Here is a 12,359-nt window from a genome sequence, read left to right on the forward strand (position 1 = left end):
ACCGTCCAGTTCCATCCACGTTGAAGCAAATGGTGGGTATTTGTCATTTCTAATAGCTGAGCAATATTCCATTGTATACATAAACCACATCTTCTTTATCCATTCATCTTTCGTTGGACACCGAGGCTCCTTCCACAGTTTGGCTATCGTGGCCATTGCTGCTATAAACATCGGGGTGCAGGTGTCTCGGCGTTTCACTGCATCTGTATCTTTGGGGTAAATCCCCAATAGTGCAATTGCTGGGTCGTAGGGCAGGTCTATTTTTAACTCTTTGAGGAACCTCCACACAGTTTTCCAGAGTGGCTGCACTAGTTCACATTTGGAAGAAAGACAGTCTCTTCAATAAATGGTGCTGGGAAAATTGGACATCCACATGCAGAAGAATGAAACTAGACCACTCTCTTGCACCATACACAAAGATAAACTCAAAATGGATGAAAGATCTAAATGTGAGACAAGATTCCATCAAAATCCTAGAGAAGAACACAGGCAACACCCTTTTTGAACTCGGCCACAGTAACTTCTTGCAAGATACATCCACGAAGGCAAAAGAAACAAAAGCAAAAATGAACTATTGGGACTTCATCAAGATAAGAAGCTTTTGCACAGCAAAGGATACAGTCAACAAAACTCAAAGACAACCTACAGAATGGGAGAAGATATTTGCAAATGACATATCAGATAAAGGGCTAGTTTCCAAGATCTATAAAGAACTTATTAAACTCAACACCAAAGAAACAAACAATCCAATCATGAAATGGGCAAAAGACATGAACAGAAATCTCACAGAGGAAGACATAGACATGGCCAACATGCATATGAGAAAATGCTCTGCATCACTTGCCATCAGGGAAATACAAATCAAAACCACAATGAGATACCACCTCACACCGGTGAGAATGGGGCAAATTAACAAGGCAGGAAACAACAAATGTTGGAGGGGATGCGGAGAAAAGAAAACATGTTATATGTCATAAGTGAGCATGCTCCCTAAATCGGGACTCCTAATACATAAGCATTGACCAGTGCCAAAAACCATTAGGACATGTTGACATGTCATTAAATCTGAAGATAGAAGCAAAAAGAAGCATCTTTTTTTCTTTTTTTGAAAGAATTGGCATTTTATTTTTTTTAAGATTTTATTTATTTGTTAATGAGAAACAGAGAGAGAGAGAGAGAGGCAGAGAGAGGCAGAGACACAGGCAGAGGGAGAAGCAGGCTCCTCGCAGGGAGCCCAATGTGGGACTCAATCCCAGGTCTCTAGGATCAGGCCCTGGGCTGAAGGCGGTGCTAAACCGCTGAGCCACCCATGCTGCCCAGCATTTTATTTAAAACTTTTTTTTAAATTTAAATTCAATTTGCCAACATATGACATAATACTCAGTGCTCATCCCATCAAGTCCCCTCCTCAGTGGCAGTCACCCAGTTACCTCCATACCCCCACCCACCCAAAAAGAACAATCTTAACCAGAGCCATCTAAGTGGGCCAGGTATCAGTTTCTGAAGATCATTAGAATTTAATCTACACCCAGGATAGAAACAATAATTCTTTCAAGTCACTTGAGCTTTAATTTTTACCTCTTAATCATCACCCAAGAGCAAAAATAAATAAATAAATAAATAAATAAATAAATAAATAAGAGAATTTTAAAATATCTTTGATTCTCAAATGCCATTGTTTTGTAGGGCTCAGCGCTGACATTATAAAGGCTTTTAAGGCAAGAAAGAAACACAACCACTTTGGATGTGCCCATTGCTAAGATCATCTTTCGAATCTGGAAATGACGTTTTAGACTCAAGAAAATACGATAAATATTTTACTAGGATGCCTTACAAAACTTAGAGTTAACTTTCTCAAGCACAAACTGGGGGCTCATTTTTCTGCTGCGATGCTTCCTGTGACTTCTAGCTGTTCCATGTGGATCCCTCAGTGCAGTCACTGAGAAATTCAGAAGTCCATTAAACCATCATTTTCTGTGTGCAGCAGCAATGCCCTTAAATGTGTACTGTGCTTGAAGTCAGTTTTATCTCTGCCGGACTCTGATCTCTCCAAGAAGAGACCCTTCTACTCTTTTGTGTATTTTATTTTTATTCCTGTACTGTGCCTGACATTGTAGAAGCGCTGGGGCACATTGTCACATAGACCGTTCACAGCCCACTTGTTCCATTGAACAAAATCACTTCCTGATCTCAGCCCCAGTTCGTTTTCCCATCTTCAAAGCATCATAATAGGTAATAGTGACCTTGAAAGAGAACGGTTTAAAAAGGAGAGAAATAAATAAATAAATAAATAAATAAATAAATAAATAAATAAATAGACAGAGACATTAACAGGCGCATATTTTGCCTGAAACACATGATTCACTCAAAAATGTTGATATTGGGGATCCCTGGGTGGCTCAGTGGTTTAGTGCTTGACTTTGGCCCAGGGTGTGATCCTGGAGACCAGGGATCAAGTCCTGCATCAGGCTCCCTGCATGGAGCCTGCTTCTCTCTCTCTCTCTCTCTCTCTCTCTCTTTCTCTGTCTCATGAATAAATAAATAAAATCTTAAAAAAAAAAAGAAATGTTGATATTATGTTTGTTACTATTATTGTTAACAGATAAATTCTTGTTGACAGATAAATATCTGCTCAGATGTTGGCTGAAATTTTCCAAATGAACTTAAATGTGTGGTAAACAAACGAAGAGAGGGTGAGAGAAAATAAACCTTGTTTCTGTCCTGTTTCCAAATTACACAACAATGAATTACTGAAGCATAAAGCTTGTCATACTCATAAACCGGTAAAAGAAACCCCAATAAATTGTATTAAGTTCAAAAGCCACATTATGGGGGATGACCTTGAGCATTTCATGCCATTTGCCCCTGTGAAACTTCGCTGTTCCCTTCCTCCCCAATTTGAGTCATTCCTAGGTTAACAGAGGAGATGAAGAGCTTTTCCAAACCTGTCACCTGAAATAAACTGCCAAAGAGTCTGCGTTTGCCAAGATGATAATGTATATTTTTCACGCTCTCTTCATTAATGGTAATCCATGCATTATCAAGCTTTTGCTCTTCCTGTTTCTATTTTCTCTGCCTGGCACTTAAGGAGGGGCTGAATGTAATGATGAGGTAAATTTGTATCTGCATTATAATTAACAAGTAAGTTGCAGGGGCGCCTGGGCGGCTCAGTCGGTTAAGTTTCTGACTTGATCTCAGCTCAGGTCTTGATCTCAGAGCTGTGGGTTCAAGCCCTGCGTTGGGCATATACCCAATGTGGAGCCTACTTTTAAAAAAATTATTATTATTATATTTATAAAATATAATAATAATAATAAATTATTATTATTATTATTATTATTATTATTATAGGGATGCCGGGGTAGCTCAGTGGTTGAGTGTCTGCCTTTGGATCAGGTCCTAATACCGGGTCTGAGGATCTGTTATGCATCAGGCTCCCTGCAGGGAGCCTGCTTCTCCCTCTGCCTGTCTCTGTGTCTCTCTCTGTGTCTCTCATGAATAAATAAATAAAATCTTTAAAAATAATAATAATAGGGCAGCCCCGGTGGTGCAGCAGTTTAGTGCTGCCTGCAGCCCAGGGCGTGATCCTGGAGACCGGGGATCGAGTCCCACATCCACCTCCCTGCATGGAGCCTGCTTCTCCCTCTCCCTGTGTCCCTCCCTCTCTCTCTCTCTCTCTATCTCTCATGAATAAATAAATAAAACCTTTAAAAATAATAATAATTATAATAATTAACAAGTTGCAGAATTACAGTGAAGGTAAAAGGCTTGCTGTTATACAAATGTCCCAGAGAATAGGGGAATTAGGAGCAAAATAAGTAGAAGGAAAAAGTAGCTACAAATTGATGTGCATTCCTGTCTCAAATTAACTGTTTCTTAGAAGGAAGAAGGAAGACTTATATGTTGAAGTCCAAGGGACCTGAAAAATAGTATTCCCAGTATTAATGGCTACTATTTTTTAGTAATTAGCTGTGTTTCCAGAGCTGGGCAAAACATTCCATTTATCCTTAAAGCCTTTTATGTTTGATGCTGAGTTTGGAGTTCTGAATTTGGTGCTATTAATTAGCACTGATTAACAGATGAGGCTTAGAGAAATGAAAGATCTTGTCCAAGATCCAGAGACAGGACTAGAGAGGCAGATGAAGTCCCTAGGTTGTAAAATTTGAGGAAGCACTTGCTTTCAGGTTTGTACAAGTGGAGATCTGGCCCTGTACAGTGAATGCCTCCTTAAATTTTATGCCTCAGGTACCTGCTTAGTATACTCTACTCTCCTCCCTGCCAGCATCACACAACTGAATAAAAGAAAAAATGGCTGGGGTCCCTCGGTGGCTGAGTCGGTTAAGCATCAGATGGTTGATTTCAGCTCAGGTCATCATCTCAGGGTCGTGAGATCGAGCCCCACATCAGGCTCCATGCTCATCGAAGAGTCTGCTTGAGATTCTCTCTTTCCCTCTCCCCTCTTCCTCCCCTCAAAATAAATAAAAATAAATCATAAATAAATACATAAATAAATAAATAAATAAATAAATAAATAAATAAATAAATCTTTTTAAAAAATAAAGGAAAATGGTCAGAGCAGACTTTAGATCTGATCCAAAGTTCATGTTTTTAACCATTCTGTTAGGTACCATACCAGGTAATCATCCTCAGCTTTCTAGAAGATAAATTTAATAAATAAATAAACGCCTAGGGCAGGTATGTGGGGCACACATGGATTAGAAAGGCAATACCTGTCTTCAAGACTACAATGTCTTGAAGTACACCATAGTTGGTGTACCACGAATTGCTAATATTCCAACCAAGCTAAGAGAGAAGAAGAAAGGGAGGAAAGACCAAGCATCGCCCTACCTTGTAGTATCATCTGGCTCTAGTGCCAGCAGGCATCATGGGAATCTTATACTCTCTGAGTCTTATTTCCACACCTGTGAAATGGGAATACTAGCACCTGGGTTGTTTACCCCACAAAGTCACAATGATGACAAGTACCAAAATGAGATGGTACACTTCATGGGACTATCAAGTAGAGAATAAATATGAGTTCCTATTAGAAGGAATGCTGACTGTAGTGTACAGGGCAATAAATTTGGAGTTGGATTCCCTGATTTCAAATTCCAGCTTTGCCTTTTATCCTCAGTAGAACCTCAAAGAGGACTCTTCTTGCAGGATCCTATTTCCTCATTCATTAAATGAGGGAATCTGATTCAAAATACTCAAAAAGCATTTCATAATTATGTGACGGAAGCATTAAAGGAAATACTTAGTAAAATTTGTAACATTGTTTGTAATCCCATTTTATGGTACATAGATTAGTAAACATTCGATGATGTTGACTCTAGAGATTACTATGCAAACATATTAATGATGTTATAAATAAATAAATAATAATAAATAGCAATAAAAAAGAAAGAAAGAAAGAAAGAAAGAAAGAAAGAAAGAAAGAAAGAGAAAGAAAGAAAAATAATAAAAGGTAAATTTTAGGTAAGCATAAGGAACAAGATCATAACAATCCATTTATTCAAGAAATATGTGTGGAGCACGATGATATGATACGTTGAATCTATATCTCCAGAATCTAAGCCCTTTGTTCTACTTTGTTAGAATCTCTCCCAAGCTAAAAAAAAAAAAAAAAGAATCTCTCCCAAGCTACCAAATAAAGGAATGGAATTACAGAAAAACCAGAAGGCTGTAGAGAAGGCTTGACCAAGGTTCAAATTCTGACTCTGACACTAACTAGCTCTGTAGCAGCTGCTGGGTATATGTCAACCTTTCTGAGCCCCAATATCCCAGTGTGCAAATAGAGTTAATGATACTTTGGAGGGTTCCATGAGGATTTGTGGAGCTTATACAGATCCTTACACACAGCAGCTGCTCAATAAACTATCTGGAGTACCAGAACTCTAGTTGGTGATCAGAGCCAGCAGTCGCACCCTGGGGAACAGTGGGGGCAGGTAGATTTATAGGTTCTGTTCTTCTCCACCTCAACCATGTCCTCTTGAAGGGTCTCACAGGCAACATGACCTTCCGATCTAAACAACCTTGCTTAGAGGCTTTATTGTAAAGGGAGAGGATGTCTGTACAACCTTCTCACGTATGAATTCCCCAATTCATGTCTCCTGGCATGTCAGCTGTCCCCCAAAACCCAACAGATTTACACTCTGCCTCCTTGACTCACAGGCAGTAAGAACAGCACTGTAGGAAGAATTTTGTACCTGGAATCCAAAGACTAGCATCTGAAGCATATCCTCTCTTTGAGCTTGTGTTTTTTTATCTGTAAAATGGGAATAATGACAAGTGCTGCACTTTGCAAAATTTTGATAACTGAGCAAGATGTTTTTAAAATGTTTAGAAGCCTACAGTGTTGTACAAACATAAAGATCCATTGCAGGGTACAGGGCTGGCACCCAGGGCACATGAAAGAAGAGCAGGTGAGTTAGCCTATGTGGAGCCAGCATCACTCCTGGATGAATAAAGCAGAGTTCACACCCTAACATCAGTAACCCAGAAATTATCTGCAGCTCCTCTAAATTGTACTCTATTTGTTTAAGATTTTATTTATTTATTCATAAGAGACACACAGAGAGAAGCAGGGACATAGGCAGAGGGAGAAGCAGGTTTCCCGTGGGGAACCCCATGTGGGACTTGAGACCCTGGGATCGCGACCTGAGCCAAAAGCAGATGCTCAACCACTGAGCCACCCAGGTGTCCCTGAAGTGTACTCTATATACTGAGAGCAAAAAATATTAAGATGCCACTGCCTTGGAAGTCAGGTCCGTGGTAATTAAAAGCCATGGCACCTCTTCCTACAACCCTACCCTGGTCCCAGGACTCCGTATTGACGTTGGAGTAAATTGAAAGAACTTTATTCATTTTTAAAATATTTACTGAATATTGCCCACAAGCAAAACACAGTGGGAGATTAGAAAGAATCAGAAACGGAGGCTTCTTTCATAGATCTATTACCGCTGCAGCTAAGAATGTTTAAAGAGAATTCCAGCAGCTCAAAATTTAATGCAAAGGGGACTAGGGATACTCTAAAATTAGAAAAGATTCAGCAGATCTAAGGGATGATGGACAGGTCCTTATCAAAGGCCAGCGACGTGAATCTACTCAAAAATTGGCTATATTTCAAAATAAAATAGCAGAAAAGATCTATGACTAAGGTTTTGCCTTGAAAAATTAATCCACGTAAGCTATTTCATCCTATATTTAGCAACATTTAGGATGAAATGCCATTGTGCGGTAACTCATGAAACAAACATAAAAAAGAAGTTATTACTTAAAATAACTTTGCAACAAGTATTACGACAGCCCAATGCACCATGTCAGACATTGTACCTGGTTCCTGCAGGACGATGCAGAAGAGAATCGCATTTACGACATCATATGAAACCTCCCACATTTTCCTAATATTCTTTTTTTTTTTTTTTTATGATAGTCACAGAGAGAGAGAGAGAGAGAGAGAGGCAGAGACATAGGCAGAGGGAGAAGCAGGCTCCATGCACTGGGAGCCCGACGTGGGATTCGATCCCGGGTCTCCAGGATCGCGCCCTGGGCCAAAGGCAGGCTCTAAACCGCTGCGCCACCCAGGGATCCCCCTTTTCCTAATATTCTTATGCTACTGCAAGTCTGGAAGCATCTATCGTTTCATTACCCTGGCCAATTTTTTTTTCTCTTTTCTATCACTAACTGATCTCTTAGAAGCTCGTGTTTCCCTGGCTTTACAATTCCCCATCATCGTATTCACTCATTCCCTGAAACCATACAATCCTTGCAAGATTTGCTGTTTCTCTTTACAATCAATTGACATTGTGTTGTCAGAGAACATCATTCATCAGCAAGAAACAAATCTTAATAGGATTGGCCTGAAGATGCACAGTGGGAAGAGGGGAAATACCATGATGACTTAATTTATAAGTGGAAGTTTACATGCGACTTACCCCTATAATGATACTTTGCTTCTCTAAACTTTATAAATGTGAAAGTCTGGATAACGAGGAGTTTCTGTTAGTGATAATAAGGTCTCTAATGTAACCTCTCTACATCAAATATAATTCTTTTCTTTTTAAAGACTTTATTTATTCATGAGAGACACAGAGAGAGAGAGAGAGGCAGAGACACAGGCAGAGGGAGAAGCAGGCTCCACGCAGGGAGCCTGACGTGGGACTCGATCCGGGGTCTCCAGGATCACACCCTGGGCCAAAGGCGGTGCTAAAACGCTGAGCCACCCAGGCTGCCCTATAATTCTTAAATTATAGTAAGTGATCATATTTTGCAGTTGCTTAGACTCATTTATGCCCATCTTAGAAATGCTAAGTGCTTTTTCCTATGATTTGTATCACAAGTTGATGAACATAATGGAAATAGATGTTTTCAAGTCATTTCTTTTTGCATTGCCCTTCAATATGTACCATTTCTGATGGAAATCATGTGTGAGAAGCTCATTATGCCAGCATGGATTGTTTCTCTGGTTTTGGTCCTCTTTCAAATCCATCACCTAAATTGCCTGTTTATCTTGGCATATGCTTTCCTGGTGGTAGCTGCTAATACAGACGCATGGCAGATGCCCTTTGTATTTTATACACAATTACCTGGTAGAACTTCTGTGATGCAAATTTCAGGCACAAATAGCTCCCAATAACTATGTCACTTTTTTGCTGAGGGCTCAACTGACCTGTTGATCAACACAGTTGAGTTGGGATATCAGCCATAGGTTGGAAGTGAAAATTTCTCTACTTTTTCCTCTAAGTGATAAACATATTTGAGTAAACACAACAGCCTATTAGCTAATCGACAAGTACTGAGAGCCTATTAGTTGGTCAAGACTGTGGGGAGGCCAGTACAGCAGGTGCATGAAAAGCAGGAACTCCCCTGAAAGAATACAAATGTGAACAAAATGAAATTAGTGCCTATTCCTCTGTTGCATGCTTTTTGGGATGAACAGTCCTCCGAGTCAACAGTTCTTAGTGTTTTGGAACATGTAGATCATCTCATTAAAGCTATGAACTATCTGTCAAATGCCACACGTACATACGCAAAAAGTTGAATAAAAGGTAATGTATCTCCTGGTTAGGAACCTCTGTTCTGAGAGAAAACTTCCTGGGAATCTCTGGGTGGCTCAGAGGTCTAGCGCCTGCCTTTGGCCCAGGGTGTGATCCTGGAGACCCGGGATTGAGTCCCGCATCGGGCTCCCTGCATGGAGTCTGCTTCTCCCTCTGCCTGTGTCTCTGCCTCTCTCTCTCTCTCTCTCTCTCTGTGTGTGTGTGTGTGTGTGTGTCTCTCATGAATGAATAAATAAAATCTTAAAAAAAAAAAAAACTTCCTACATCCCTATAGTCATTCTGGGCATTACATTACATCAGACGATGTACATAAAACTAGCACGTGGAATGGAATTTAGCACATGTGCAATAGATATTGATATAGTTCCTCCACCACCACCCCCTTACTTTTTGAAATGCATATTGTGTTTTAAAAGTTCCTAGATTTGGCTGAAGACTGTCCCCACTAGAACACCACATTAAAACAGCATCTTATCTTGCCATAGCATTTATATTATAGAAAGCCCAGAACTGAACTCCAAAAGGAAAAAAAAAAAAAAATTGGCCTAGAGACTCCTCTTTTCTCCTACCCCCAAAAAAGTCTCCCATTTCTTTGCTATCCAAAGCAGAAATACATAATCCAGTTCTAGGAGCCTCTCCTTCATATATCTTCAGACTCATTCTAATAAACCATATATCTTTTTAGTTTCTTCACTAATCTCTTTGAAAAAATAGTCTATGTTCCTTCCTCCACATTCTTCCCTTAAACTCACATGGCACCCCGTCTGTAGTGTTCCTTCTGACATATCACTACAGGAGCTTCTTTAGTTAGGTCCCCCACGAACTCCCAAATGCTACCTATCAGACCTCATACTGCTAGAACTTTCTGCAGCCATTAGCCCCATTGGCCTAACTTCTTCCTCTTGTAGAATTGTGGTTGCCCTTGATATCTTTCACTCCTGGCACTGTCTTTCCTGGATTTTCTCCATGATTCTGAGCTCTCCTTATTTGTCTGTTGTCTTCCTGTCTAGTCTCTAATTGATGTTTCCCAAGATACTATCCTGGATCTTCTTTTCTCATTATATGCCCTCCCCAACAGATTTCATCCATTCCCATTGCTTTAGTTCTGCCCTACAAACTGATGACTTCTAAATCTGTGCCCTGATCCTCACCTGAATACCACATCCATATTTATATTTGGATATACCTCAAAATATTTATATTTTGACATACCTCAAAATCTGTGCTCCCCCAAGCCCAGGTCCTTGCCTATTTCACCTGTTCCCTATCCTGACATCAATATCCATCAAGCCTCTTGATAGACAAGGTGATTTGGACTCACCCTTGATTCATATTCTTTATTTCCATCGAAAGTTGTCCAACAAGTCCTGAAGAGTCTTCCTTTGTAGCATTTCTGGCATTGGCTTCTTCTCCATCACAACCTGCTTTGGGGCCTCATTCCTCTTATCAGGATTTGTAGAGTAGCCTTCCCTTTCCACTCTCTGTTTACGAATCCATATCACAAATGTCCAGCAGGCAGTGAGCTCACAGAACTGATCATGAGCTCACAGTGCTTAGAGACAAAAACACCAAGCTCTTTTGTGTGGCATTCACAGCTCTTCACACTCTGGTCCAAGAGCTTTCTAGCCAACCTTTTCATGACTCCATGCCTTTGTTTTGCTTTTTTCTGGCAAATCTTGCAACCCTTGTTAAATCTAGTCATTGCTTAAGATATAGCTTAGATGCCACCTTCGTTGTGAAGATTTATTTTACCTTTCCCACCCCAAGTACAATAATCACAATTTTGCTAATGCTGCTGGCATAGTTCATGTCACATATGGTCATTATGCACAGTTGTTCAGATTGTTCAGTGAGCAAGGACACACGGCCAAGAGGGCAAGGGTCTAAAATCCAGCCTCCTGGCAGAGGGAGTATCTTTTTTTCTGATTCACATAAAGGTGCAATGTAGGCAGTGTCAAACAGAACTTAAGTTTAGAGCTCTTAAGTGCATTTGACTCTCTAGACTATGAGCTTTTTAGGGGCAGATCTTGTTGACCTTTTTAACCTCAAGGCCAAGTGCAATTTCTTGCACTGACTTGCAAAAATTGTCAAATTTGAAAGATTAATGACAGCAACAGCAACAATAATCTAGTCAACATGTTAAATCCCCTATTATGTTGTAGGAACAATTCTGAATGTTTTTGCATGGACAATATTTTGTTATCACCATAAGCCTATGAAGAAGGTACTATTATTACTTCTGTTATACAGATCATAAAACTGAGACTCAAAGAAGCTTAGTTATTTGCCTCAAGTCACATAGCCAGGACTTGAATCCAGGCCTATCTAAATCCAGAGCCTGTATCCTTAAACACTATGGCAAGTAGAATAGGTATGGGCAGGTACACACCGAAAAGGCCCTCACGTGCCCATGATGGTAAGACCTGTGGCTCAGGACCATCTGCGAATGTCAAGTTTTTTTGTAGAAAACAGTCTGATGAAGAGCAAACCCAGAGGCATCCTGGAAGATGCCTGCAGAAGAGAGACATAATCTTTCTGTACAGGTAGAGGGCAAGTTCAGCTCCTGCTATCTCCTGGGAGTCTGAAAGCATGCTCCCAGCAGGTTAGCACCCCAGAAGTAAGATGGCTAACCACCCCCTGCTGACTGCAGGTGTCTCCTGCTCCACCTCCCACCACCAGCGCCATCTCTCTTTTACCTGCAATAAATGTCAGCTGACTTGATGGCTCTCACACAAATCCTAGTCATATCCAGGCTCTGTGTAAGCTGTGGAGCCCCTCTCTCATGCTCATACATGGGGGGACAGTAGAGCTATCCAGTTATTCATCATTGCAAGGATGATGGCGCCCACCCCCATGCCCCAGTGTGTCACCCAGGATCCATTAATACATTGAACAGGACAAAGAGAGACACCTGCTGAGAAAAGGCGTGCTGATGGATGAATGATCCTTTTCAAATGACCGTGGGAGAAAGGTGAAACCTCTTTCCAGACCAGTTTTCACTATGTGTGTTAAAAACCATGATTGGTCCCTTCTGGAAGGCTACCCAGAGGAGCACCAACAATGCCTGGTTCATCCAGCTTCCATCTTGCTACCTATCACCAAAACTGGCTTGAAATTAACCCCCAGGATTCTAGGTAGACTGAGGAACTGGGACGTGACAGTGATTTGTTTTCCTTTTCTCCTTCAGAATCCTGGTTTAATTTCCCTCAAAGCTGGGGGATCCCTGGGTGGCTCGGTGGTTTAGCGCCTGCCTTCAGCCCAGGGCATGATCCTGGAGACCCAGGATTGAGTCCCATGTCA

At 40.7% G+C, this 12,359-nt stretch overlaps 1 protein-coding gene and 1 long non-coding RNA gene across 6 annotated transcripts in view; one reads left to right on the forward strand and one right to left on the reverse strand.

Moving 5' to 3' along the window:
- Positions 1–10,619, reverse strand: part of LOC112658206 (uncharacterized) — a 98,355-nt gene extending 87,736 nt beyond the window's left edge. Inside the window, exon 1 of the long non-coding RNA XR_003135603.3 lies at positions 10,381–10,619. This is a non-coding gene — a long non-coding RNA (uncharacterized LOC112658206). The remainder of the gene's footprint in view (positions 1–10,380) is intronic.
- The window catches only part of PHACTR1 (phosphatase and actin regulator 1), a 558,131-nt gene that overhangs the window by 206,626 nt on the left and 339,146 nt on the right, over positions 1–12,359 (forward strand). The window lies entirely within an intron of this gene.

This window comes from Canis lupus, chromosome 35, assembly GCF_003254725.2.
Source record: "Canis lupus dingo isolate Sandy chromosome 35, ASM325472v2, whole genome shotgun sequence".
NCBI lineage: Eukaryota > Metazoa > Chordata > Mammalia > Carnivora > Canidae > Canis > Canis lupus.